Source organism: Peromyscus leucopus, chromosome 10 (genome assembly GCF_004664715.2).
Source record: "Peromyscus leucopus breed LL Stock chromosome 10, UCI_PerLeu_2.1, whole genome shotgun sequence".
NCBI classification, from domain to species: domain Eukaryota; kingdom Metazoa; phylum Chordata; class Mammalia; order Rodentia; family Cricetidae; genus Peromyscus; species Peromyscus leucopus.
In genome coordinates this window covers 65,098,048-65,111,705 of record NC_051071.1, presented here as the reverse complement: position 1 = coordinate 65,111,705, position 13,658 = coordinate 65,098,048, and positions in this window count along the sequence as shown.

Genomic DNA, 13,658 nt, shown 5'->3' with positions numbered 1-13,658 from the left:
CTATACCACTGAGCTTCAACCCCATTCATACCATCACATGTTAAAATGCTTACACAATAGGAAAGGAGTCAAACTTTACATCAGTGTACTCAAAATGATTATGCCCAATAACTACTCAAATTATTTGAAATGTTGTGTCTAGTCCAAAAGTTATAGTGAATAATGTCAAGCAATTAACTAATTTTAATTAACCAAGATTTGTTAAGAACAATTAGCCCTCTTGATTACAAGGAGACAGCCATTGTTACTAAAAAAATAATTATTGCTGAAACATGAAATATTTTTGTGATTTTTTTTGTCTAAAAGTGTCATAATATTCTTGGAACACGCATGGCATTTTGAATTTATACTGACATGTTCCTGAGTCACTCATCAATTCATTACTTTATTCCATTATGGTTTTGAATCACAAATCTCCTGATGATAAGAAAATGAATCATTTAGCTTTCGTGTCATTCTTTTTATTAGAGAGTAAAACTATTCCTCCTGGCCCTCCATCAGACTTTCTGCCAGACCTGCATTGCATATCAAAACCTCATTGTAGATGGCCAGTTTATCAACAAGGAAGAGAAAAGAGAAGTCTCTTGGAAATTAATCAATACCATCCCACTTGCATTGACAATTTAATAACAAAGCCTTTTACTATTAGTCCAAATTGCTCTGTTGTTTGATTATAGACTTCCATACTTTACCTCACCTCTTTTTCTGCCACATATTTGGACAAGCTCCTAGAAAGTACCATGCATTAACTTGATACTAGAAGGAAGTTCAAGCCATACATGGAACTAAGGACTCTCATTCCAATTGCCAACCTAACCATCATTTCTCAAGACAGCTTTGACCATATAAGAGACTAGTCCTGTGTTTCACTAAAAAGGAGGGGGGCAGGATGGGAGAGAACAAGGGAATCTGTGGCTATTATGTAGAACTGAATAGTGTTGTAAAATAAATAAAAAATAAATAAATAAAATAAATAAATAAATAAATAAATAAATAAATAAGAAAAATATCACAAAAAAAGCCTCATTTTATATGCTCCTAACACTTTGGACGGCCTCATGGGTAGTATGCAATATTATCAGTCTTAACATCCCAATCAACTTGCAGTAAAGATCATTTTTAAAGCAGGGTGGTTAGGGGAAGACTTTTCCAAGTAGCTACTCCTGTTTTCTAGTTCTTAAGTTTTACAACATATTTTAAATGGCATTGTCTTTGTTGCAATGATTCTTTCACATACTGTTGTAGTCAGAATTTCTTTGGGCCACCAGTTCCAAAATAATGACACAGAGATTTCTTATTAATTATGAAAGCTTGGCTTTAGCTTAGGCTTGTTCCCAACTAGCCCTTATCAGTTAAAGTAACCCACTTATATTAATCTAGTTCTGCCACATGGCTCTTTATCTCTCCTGCATTCTATGCAACTGCCTTGTTCCATGTCTCACTGGCTAACCCCACCTCTCTTCTTCCCAGAGTTCCTCTCCTCTCCCTGGAGGTCCCGCCTTTTCTCTCTGCTTCCTGGCTATTGACCATTCAACTCTTTTTTAAAGCAATCAGAAGGTATCTTAGGCAGAAACAGTACATAAAGCAATTTTCCACAACATACTATCCTTTGTCTAAATGGTTCAAAGTAACAGACTGAGATTCTGAAATACATTTCTTCTCCCAAAGGCAAATGGCAAATGGCAAATCCAGAGGTTCAACACTGCAGCACAGGGTGGTTATCTCTGGAACACAGTAACCCCGGCGCTCATTTCTGAAAGAAAAGAAAATAGTCCATATTTCAACCAATTTCAATTTAATGATGTATTATATGGCTCTAACTAAAGTTTCAACACAAATTATAAAGAGAAAAAATGTATATGTCAAATATTTGTATAATAAAGTATATAAGGAAATGCTATCTGATGGGCTACTCTTATAACCCGAGCTTGGGAGGCAGAAGTGGAAGAACTGAAGAGCTTGCATCTGAAGCCAGCTTGGACTCTATAGAAAGAACCTGTTTCCAAAAAACAAAAATGGGATGAATGAAAGATATCGCTGCTTAAATAAAAAGATAGTCTGTATCTTGAGCAAGGGAGATTACAGGGAGGGACATATAATCAAGAGACAATCTGCATAGAATAGAACTATAATTAAAGACTTTTTCTCTTTCTGTCTCTGTCTCTTTCCCTGTCTCTCTGTCTCTGTCTCTCTCTGTCTCTCTCTGTGTGTGTCTGTCTGTCTGTCTGTGTCTGTATCTGTCTGTCTGTCTCTCTGCCTTTCCCATCCCATGTGGTGTGTGTGTGTGTGTGTGTGTGTGTGTGTTCATTTTTGAAAATTTTCTGTTGATAAGTCACTGTGCTACTTTTATCTCATACCAGCTATATTATTTGTTCAACAATCCTGAGAGGTAAGTAGTCCTATATTTCACAGATAATAAATTAAATTGCTTAGAAAGTTCATGTTACTTGTTCAAATTTATGGACTAGGTATGTTGTACAAGTGTGATCTGAATCCTAAAGACATGAGTGCATATAATATCTTCAATCTTAACAAGCAATTGACACTATATCCTGATGATTGTGCTTTCAGATATTATCATAATTTTGGAGGTAAATAATCAGTATATTGAAATTTATTCAGCATATTTATTGTTAGTGTTTTAATATTTGAATATTTTACTTAGACTTACTATTTCAAGATAATGACTCCAAAATATTATTCTCTATGTCCTAGGAGATAGCCTGAGTTTCCATATCTTATTACAGCTTTTGGATAATATCGTTAAAGAAAATGAAAATACCTTCATGATTGAGTTCACACGCTCATTATTCATTTTAGAATTTCCCTGAATATCCAGTTATTTTTACAGTTCCAAAGTGCTTCCACATTCTCATTTGATCCTCATAAACAACCCATCAAGGTAAGAGAAGAGAAAACATTATTATTCCTATTTCCTAGCCACAGCTGCTGCAGAGGAAGTTTATGCATATTATTTCAGAGTCTGGTGTGATGTTTTCAGACTGAAAATAAACAAAAATGTTGAAAACAGCATGGCTTCTGAAACAATAATTTTTGTTTTTATTTTTTAAAGACTTTTGAATATCATGATGTAATCATCTTCCATAAGTACTTTACAAACTATGTTCCTAGTTGAAAATTCATAGTGCATTCTTTTATTTTATATGTAAGTTATATATATATTCCGATGTAATATATTAGAAGTGTGCCATGTCTGCACAATAAAATATTAACAATAGAGATATTAAAAGATTTCAGAATATTATTTCAGATTCGCTTTTCCAGTTAACTTATACATTTAAAATATTTTATTTGACTGACACATTAGCATAAAAATGCAATATTTGGTATAGGCACCTTGGTGAGTTTCTCATTAACTAAATGTTAGTGTTTGATGCTAACTCAGGAGACAGCTACATGATAGCTAGACTCTTTTGCCTACTTCAAAGCTAACAGGCAAAGAAGTGCTCTTAACCTTATGAGTTGCATTTCTTTTACAAAAGGAAAATAACATCAAGTTTGGGATAATTGGTGTGCTAGGCAAATAATGAGGGTCCCCTATATGTCGGTAAGTATTTTATTTATATTCAATTACATTTTCTTTTTTGTTGTTGTTGCTGTTTTTTGTTTGTTTGTTTGTTTTTTGAGACAGGGTTTCTCTGTATAGCTTTACACCTTTCCTGGAACTCACTCTGTAGCCCAGGCTGGCCTTGAACTCACAGAGATCCACCTGGCTCTGCCTGCTGAATGCTGGGATTAAAGGCGTGCGCCGCCGCCGCCGCCGCCGCCGCCGCCGCCGCCGCCGCCGCCGCCGCCGCCGCCACCGCCACCACCACCACCTGCCTCTCAATTACATTTTCAATCATAGGTGGTGTTAGATGATGTGTGGCAAGTATTGTTTTGACAAGTAGCACTAACACAACAATGGGTATACATTGTTCTCACTAGTTATCAAACTTGCTTTGTAATGAAGACCTTGGTTGATAAGGAGCCTTCTATTTTGATACTTACGATTATGTAACATATTAATATTTATTCAATTAGAAAACAGTTGCTCCACAATTCTATTCATTAACACTGCTTCCATAGAGTGACTGTGTCTACTAAGAACACTGAGTTGTTAAAAAACCCTGAAGGTTTTAAATCTAAGAGGCTAGTCTGAATACGGCATGATTTATAAACATTCATCTTCCTACTCTGAGTGGTCACTTTCTCTAAATTCCTATCCCAACCCTACCCTTGTCTCCTCACTCTACTTGGAAGCAAGGTGTACGGAATTAGACAGGACATTACCTAATTTGAGATAATGTGCCTCTAAGGTGCAGGTAGATTCACAAGAAGCCACATGAAAACCAAATGCATTGAGTCCCAAGGCATCTTAAATCTATATTTGAGGCAGTTTTTCTGTTTTAAAAAACATGGGTGGGTTTATATTTTATCTGCTAGTATCAAATTTATCTAGACTGTCATTTAGTTTTTCACTGTGCGACATTTTAGTTCCCTTTTTGGTTTCATATAATTTGCAAATTCAAACAACTCTACTCCCTCTCAATGCGGTCATTGCCATAAAACATAGACCATTTGTTATAAAATGTGAGAGGCCAGCTCTTTGTTTCGGTGCTAAAACTCTCTCTCCAGTTTGAAATCAAGCCATCCATCATTGATGTTTGGACACTAGCAACTAGCTATAAATCTATCTGGTAATGTTGTTTTCTGTAGAACCAAATTACCATGGTGGAAATTGGAATTACAATCTCCTATCCACTTTCTGGCATTTATCTTAGCCTGTATAGTTCCTAGAAACTACCCTAATATTCCATCTGCAAGTTGTCCAAAAAAAAAAAAAAAGAATTTAATCACAGATCAATAGCAATATAAATCTCACTTTTAGAATCCAATCATTCCCTTCATCTTTGGGGAGATTCCTCCCTCTTCACTTTCAGGCATCATTTGCTTTGACAGTGACTAGACACAAAAAGAAAGTTGCTGTTTCTTCAGGTTATCCTCATTAATACACAGTTATGAGACTATTTCCTTCCTTCCCTAATAGTATATTTAGAAGATAATAAAGGTGATTTTAAAATGTGGGCAGAATTTTTTTTTCTGAACATATTGCAAAAAATATGAGACTACTAATTTTGATAAAATTGAGCCATTTTGCTTCTTTAAGCATAGTAGTCTGACCAATGGGACTTGCTTGCAGTGTTGTTACATTATTAATTTAAGCGATGTAAATCTTTTTTGTTGTTGTTGTTTTGTTTTGATTTCGAGACAGGGTTTCTCTGTGTAGCTTTGTGCCTTTCCTGGATCTCGCTCTGTAGACCAGGCTGGCCTCGAACTCACAAAGATTTGCCTGCCTCTGTCTCCTGAGTGCTGGGATTAAAGGCGTGCACCTCCACCGCCCAGCTAAGCGATGTAAATCTTGCTTTTAACATAGTGTACTTTAATAAAAAGGATTGCATTTGGTGAGGAAAAGTGACTTTGTAGTTACATTTCAATGACAGATTGCTGAGTGTGAGGTTGATAGCCAAAATCGTTCCTAGTAAGTTGTAAATTATTTCTAATAACAATAATCTGTTTGACTCAACAGTATTTTCATAAACATCAACACGTTGTTTTAAATTTTTTATAATCTCTAAAATGATTTTGCAGTCACCTATTTAAATGAATTTTGTTCCAATTTATTTTACTAAAGTGATTAATAAAGATGAAACAAATGTTAAAGGCATATATTTTAAGTATCACTTGTTCACTAAGGAATCTAGATTTCTATGAATATTCACCAATTGTCAGGAGATTTAGAGTGATATTATTTAATTATTACTTTAACATTGAACTTCTCATTCCCATTATGATAGTGGTTCCAATTTTATGCTGCTAAATGGATTTTAGTGTACTTTATCTGTTCAAGAAAAAGGATTTAAAACATGTTGGATCAAGAAATCTTTTTGCCTTATAACTTCCAATTGAACTTAGAGAATGTGTAGGAAAACTGTGTAAAATGCTTTAAACTATTCTGATGGTTTCATGTTCATCACTCTTTGATAACATTGGCAGCCTTCTTGTAGCCCTCATATTTCATATGTTTTATACTTACATTGAAGTTGATTTTGTGTTTCTTTAAGCACTTTGATAACAAGGTGTGATCCTTCTATAACATGTCATAGTGCCAAGCAAAACACTGGATGAAATAACTTGGCATGTTCCTTTTTTGATAAAGTAAAGGAGATATAATCCTTCTGGATTATTCTCTAAATACCAGTCGTTTCCTTGGCAAAAGATAAACTGTACATACGTCTACTCAGCGAGTCTTGGCCAATATTCTCATTCTCACTGTTCAGAATGCCTCTGTGGCTTCTCAGACTTTGGCATTGGATACTTAACATTATTTTCATGCTTATTGTGTTGCCAAGACTGTCTGAAAAATGCTGCCATGTATTTCCATTCTCACTTTTCCCGATAACCATGTTCTACCCCTCATATTTGCAATATCAAAAAAAAAAACCAATGCATACTTTGGTTTATAGCAGTTGGCAACTATTATATTTTTAGTGATTTTGAATAACTTATTAATGTTTGTGAAGTCTCTTCTATCATTAAGGTTGATAACATTTTCTGACTTTTAATATTAAAGTTGAAGCATTAAATACCTATACCTTTTGAAAATAGTATTGAATATAATTTAATACAATGAATTCTTCATGCATATTATCTGATTTTGAAATTTATCATTATGCTTGACATGGAGGTAAATATTTAATTCACATCCTTCTTCAATATGTCAGTCCCATATTCTACTTAAAATATTAACTATGAACTCTCCATTTTATAGTTGTTTGTATATTTCCTCAAATTCAAATGATGGAAGAAAGTCTTTTACATACTTTGGTTTTCCATTTTACTTTCTAAAAGTCATATTCTTATCCTGATATATGATGAAAATAATATATAATATATTAGAAGCTATTTTATATGTCAGAATTTCAAAGAATAAGGCCTGGTATATCCATCAAATTTAAGAATAAATTATTCTGTACTGGCAAAATAGCTATAATATAATGCCCTCAAAATTCTTAACAAATAATTGGCCAGAATAAGTATTTTTCAATTAATTTTGAAAATTACAATAATTTATGTATGATACCTATCTTGTGATTATTGGTAATTAGTAACTATTATTTATTTCATAGGAATTCATTTAATACTAATATTCATACCCATTATAATGTCAATATTATATTGTGAACAAACTACAATGCTGTGGATGATTGACTGATAAATAAAACACTGATTGGCCAGTAGCCAGGCAGGAAGGATTGGCAAGACAAAGAGGGAGGAGAATTCTGGGAAATGGAAGGCTGAGGGAAGGAGACACCAGCCCTCCCTCCAAAAAGCAACATGGAAGATACCAGTAAGCCATGAGCCATGTGGCAAGGTATAGATTTACAGAAATGGGTTAATTTAAGATATAAGAACTAGATAGCAAGAAGCCTGAGCCATTAGGCCAAACAGTTTAAATAATATAAGAGTCTGTATGGTTATTTGAATCTGAGCGGCTGCCGGCCGAGGCTATACTGGCGACAGATCCAGCTACACTACAGTGCTGGTCTTATCAATTTAATTACAGATGATGTTAAGTGACATTGCATAATAACAATAGGATTGTCCAGCGCACAATAAATAAATATTATATTTAACTTCAAGATAATAAAAGTAAAATTCTTCTATACAGACACTTGTAGTTTAAATTTTACTTGATCAATAAGCTTGAATACCAAAATAAATTGTCCTTCATAATTCAGCAGAGAACTGTTTATTAATCCTGCAGCAATAGAAAAGGCTCCAGGCAATCAGTGGCTGCCAACAGCAGAAGAGTCAATCTCCTTCAGGAGCAAGTTCCCTGGTACCTTCCCCAATCCCCAAATGGTCAGCCTTACACACACAGGAGGAAGACTAAATGGACTAGGTAGGTTATCTATCGTCCTCCTGTTCCCTTCAGTCTTACAAAACTGCCACAGCTGTTACTACAACCAGTTACTAGAACTGCCTGTTTGAATCAAATCTAGAGCTGTAATCCCTCCTCCTGTTACTGCTCTCTTCCACTGAGTCCTACCCAGCTTAATCCCAATGTATCCCTGAAATACTCTACAGCATGGATACCACATGGAGGTATCAGCTACTGAGGAGAAGCTTAACAAGCTTCCCTGTTTAAGTATGCATGCACTATCCCTCCCTCCATCCCCGCCAATAGAAATCATCCCAAGTATTTCTGATAGTGATTTATCTCCTTCATCATCTCTGAGGACAGTCAAGGCTCAGAAGATAAGATGTTTACACTCATCTTAGGGAGGTCTTCCCTTTTCTAAAGAGAAGGAGGAAGGGTGGGGGAGGAAGAGGGGAGGTTGGGGGGAGGGACTAGGAGGAGAGGAGGAACGGAGATACTGTGATCAGGCTGAGGAAAAAAATAAGTAATTCATTTTAAGAAATGACCACTCCCTGTGCCTTTATAATAAATTCTTATTTCCTACATTAAGGAGATAACTATCAGATCCATTAAATATTTTTTTTCATTCTTAAAACTAGTGGAGGTATGAAATGCACAAGAATTACATTATTGCCTTTAGCAAGCTAATATTCAAGTTAAATCCTAGTACAACTAGACTTCCACAGACTCTTCATTCACAAAACCCTAGTGGTTAAGTTTCTAATAGGTACAAGGCTCATTCAGATTGTATGCTTTGCTGTATAACACAAGTCTCAGTGAAATCCAGGAATGTATATAATGCATGGGATCATCCAGTAGCTTAGCTGTATATTCTTCAAGTAGTGTATTCAATATCCCCTCATTTCCAAAGTTATGAAGTTTTATGCATTTAGAACTCATAATAGTAAATATTGCCAATATTCTATAGGAAGTTCACTTTTTATCAGGCTCTTATGTATCTGAATAATGAGTTAATTTCCAATTCACTGATCTTCCCCAGAGTTCCAAAATTTCCTTAGAATTTTATTGCTTCACCTCAATATTATTCCTAATAATGTGCTACATTTTGGAAGGCAATGTCAGAAGTCTTCACACATTGTTAATGAGCCAACTAAGCCCTTCTCCCAAGAGATCAGTTTGAGTATAGAAGATCTTCTAAAAAGCAAAAATTCTTATGTAAAAAAAAAATGTGTTAGAATATAAGAATAGTTATGTCACAGTGAAAGAAGAAAGTGTTCCATGTAGACAATAAATTAAGACAGCCTCACCATCCTGCATAAATCCTGCCATTTCCTCTGTGCTGTTTTCCTTTCACATTACGTTCTGAGTAAGAAACATCAGATTTCATTTTTCAAAACCATTCGTTGTGATAAAAAGCCACAGTGTGTTCAAGCTTGTTAGCACATTTTCTAAGATAACATTAGATGTGCAACCACAAGTGGGAATTCTAAAACAATTCACATATCAAGACGATTGGACTTCAGAGGAAAATGTGTGTGGTGTGTTTTGTTTCCCCTGATTAGAATGTAAGTTTTAGTCATGCATACTGGATGCTAGGACAAGGAAAGAGTTTTAATGTCCCCAGACTAATTAATGTTCTTCAGTGGACATTTGCTATGAGACAGAGTTAGCTGAAACAATTTCTTCCTCTGTTCCAGGAAACTTGCTAATCTCTCTCTGTAAACCTTGCAGAATCCTAAAACTTTGGTAAAAAAAAAAAATTGCCATGACAAACCTAATGCTTCCAACTGTGACAAGTGAACACTAAACTCAGAAGTTGTCTGTGTCCTTGAATCCTGACAGGACAACCTCTTGTGTCTAATGTTCTGATTCAAGTATAGTTACTTACTGAATTGTGTGAATACAGGGCCGAACTCACCAAAACTTCTGGTGATTCAAAATCACTAGCCTGGTACCCAAGGACCTGGAGTCCTACTCCCATCAACTGGAGCACTGAAGCTTTTTAACACATTGCTGAAATTTCAAGGATTAAGGGGATTAAAAAAACCAGCGTAATTCTTATGTGGAGATGTCCAAGTCAGTTCTACATTTTTGTCCCATTGTTTTATTCCTTTGATCGAGAAACAGAAACTTTAAGATTTTTAATGTTTTAAGACATATGTCAGCTTAACATTACCGTATTTCTTTTACATGGATCTATTTGTTGACACACTGATAGTTATTTTCTTCTTACTAGCCTCTTGCCATGCTAACTGTCATATGAGTGTATGTGGTGATATTTTATTTGTGAACCACAATAAAGCTTATCTGGGGATCAGAGGAAAAAGCCTGCCACTATATTAAACACAGAGGTCAGGCAGTGGTAGCACACACCTTTAATCCTAGCCATCAGGAGGCAGAGATTCCTCACTGGGAACAGAGGCAGGTGTGGTGGCACACACCTTTAATCCCAGCACTAGTTAACCATAGAGATCTGGAGGTCTGTACAGACAGGCAGGAAGTGATAGGGCCGGGCAGAAAGAGGAAGTGATGTAGCTGGGTGGAGAGAGGAAGTAAGATGCAGGGCACAGAAAGGTATATAGGCATGAGTATACAGAAAGTAGCTCTCTCTTGGGCTGAGGATTTCCTAGTGGTAAGAACTTGTGGCTTGGCTTGTTCTATTCCTCTGGTCTCTCAGCTTTCACCCCAATATCTAGCTCTTGGTTTTTTTGTTAGTAAGGCCATTTAGCAATTTGTCTTACCAATGTGCTTAACTCTGCTATTAATATTTACAGCCAGGTTTCAATTCCTTCATCCTGATTTCTAACGCCCTGCTGTCACTACTACTCCCGGATGCAATCTCACCCAAGTAAGATTGAATATACAGTTCCAGTTCTGCCAGGGCACTTCTCCATCATGGATCAGTATCCAGTCTCCCGATATCTTTTCTAGGGCTTCAAATATTCTGACAGATCTTCTCCAGTACACAAAGTGGAGCAGAGAATCTGTTAAAGAAGAGCGTGTGGATGGTCCTGGTAAGTTCGGAGACTAGTTCCTGCCACTTCAGCTCACATTTGAGTTGGCTCAAACTTGCACACATGGGCACTCCAAAGTGTAAAGTAAATTGGCAAGTATAGTCTGCTTGCTGGGCTCGGGAGGAAGAGAAAGTGTTTTTGATAAGCATTTCGAAATTTCCACCACACTAACTCGTAATGTTTGGCAGCCATTTCTACTTCTATCCCATCTCCTCAGATTTTAGTCAGTTATCCATATCCATAGGTTCTCATAGTTTCTATAACTGAAGATCAAATCAACCACATTTTAAACAAAATGTATCTATATTGAACATATACAGTTGTTTCTTGTCATTATACTCCCAAACAACACAGTATACTATTTACACTGTAATTCCAGTGTCTTGAGGATAATACTAGAGATCATTTAAAGAAGTTTGTATTTTGTGCAAAGTTGTATGTTTCATAAGGTATTTCATCATCCTTGGATTTTTATATCCTTTGGGATCGGTCCCGGAATCATTTCTCTGCAGGTATCAAGGGTTAACTGTAATGTTTTATAACCAGATCTCTACAGTCCTCTTGTTTTTATAATTCACATTTGGATAGTGAGAGCTAGGAGGACTCGTGCACTTAGTACCTACTGAGTGCTTATTCTGCATCTGGCATTGTTCTGGGTACATATAGTAAACAAAAGAGTCAAACCTTCACAAAGCATGCATTGATCCAGTGCCTTCTCACACTGTGAAGAGAGAATAATAGCCACTGTGTTAGAGAATGAGAAAGCCTTCTGGGAAAATCTTCTGAGTAGAAATAGTCCATGGATTCAGGTAGCACATGATTAAAAGGGACTCAGTCACTCAAATTAAGTCCCATTTCTCACTTTAAATAATATTAATTCTTTTGGAAAATATGGCATATTAAGTTGCAAGAGATTCTGTGTGGATCTACCCATTGTGTGCTCTGTATCTGAGATGGGAAATTTTATGATAATAGAGAATGAAATGTCTCCAGAGGCGCAGAAAAATAAATAAAAGGTAGGCAAAAGAGTGATTCCTGTGTTATGTCAGGTATTTTTCACTCTTATTTGCACAGGTTTAAGAAGATGTTGCATAAGATTACATTTTTTTTCCAAAATTGTATATGTATGCTTAAATTTGCCACCACTGACCTATTCAAGCATTCAATTTTCAAATTATATAATGTAGACTCTTTTTTAACTATCCTGAAAATTCACTATTTTATAGTCTCAAATTCACCATAACTTCTCCAAATAAAATACACGTGCCTCTGTCATCATGGTTCAAGAAGATAATCCCCCTTCTGCCCTAACATTGCTGAAGTGGTGAAAAGTAGTCACTCTTGAAATCATATAATAAGATTTCACATGAGATATTTCTAACCACAGTGTGTGATTTCCAATGTTCCTATGTCCACTTGAAGGAATCAAGTCCTTACCAGCCCTGTCATGACCAAGGCCAGCATTTCCATACAAACCAAGTCTACCATGGTATTCAAAGATATCGTGAGAAACTGAAATTTTCATACCAAGTTTCTAAAATGACTTCTATATGTGATTCTTCTTTCCCTAATTATTAAATCTGTTTCCTGTTGGGAAAATAACCAGCTGCAGTTTATTTGGGCTTACTGTTGATTTCATCTCTTCATGAACTCTGAAAAATAGCCTTGGATACTGCTGAAAATTAGCCCCTTCTACTTGGGCTGGTTAAACAATTCCTGGACTTTTGTAATTATAAAGTTTTCAAGTTCAGGAAATTTTAGAGCTACAAAAAATGTTAAACTTTTTTTAGTTCAGATACATAATCTTGTGCAAGTGCAACCTTGAGACCTATGGAAAGCCATTAAGAAGACTAGAAAACCACTCACCTGTACATTTCCTTGAAGGTGCATCAGCAATATCAGATATGAGTACGAAGCATTGGGTTGTTGGATTAAAGGAATGGATGGATTTTCCTTTCTGATCTAAAGTGAGTAAATGGGTTTTGCAACAGTTCTGGGCTAGACATCAAACAAAAGCAAACAAGAGTCAAAATCTCTTCTTAACAAGTGGTGCAAGCTTCCACTGAGTAGAGTTAATTGTGTGTATTCATATAGGAGCAGTAAACCAACCAAGCCCTCTCATTATTCAGAGAAGCAAATATTTTACTCTGTTTTGAAAGTGGGTTTGCTTTTGTTAAATTAGTTATCCTAAGGGAGGATGAAATCTAATTCAGAGCCTGTTTATCTATTCAAAGTGGTGCAATACCATTCTGCCTCCACTGCAAAATTCAGGAAACTCAGGTCCAAGGCATTAATGCTGAAACTAAATCTGTTCATTGACTCTTTACAGGATTAACTTTCTAAGTATGCTTTAATTCTGAGGCATTTATTTGCGATGGAAGTCAGAATCCTTAAGCCTAATCAGGAGCTGTTGCTGCAGTTTATTTATAGTTCAGAAGGTCAAACTGATTCACTTAATTGGAAAACGCTGCTTCCTAGTCTACGCACCTATTGATGTACTGTACATTTGACGCGATTAGTTACCAGGGTGAGATTCTAAAATGACCTTTGTTAATAAGGTGCATTCTCCATAATGGGCTGTTTGCAGTATCTAAGAGCCGTTTACATGATGTGCTTGGTAATCAGTTATACAGTGCAATTCCCAGAGTGGAAAAAAAATCCACCTTAATTGGGATAGCACAGAAGGCCCAAATCTGAGA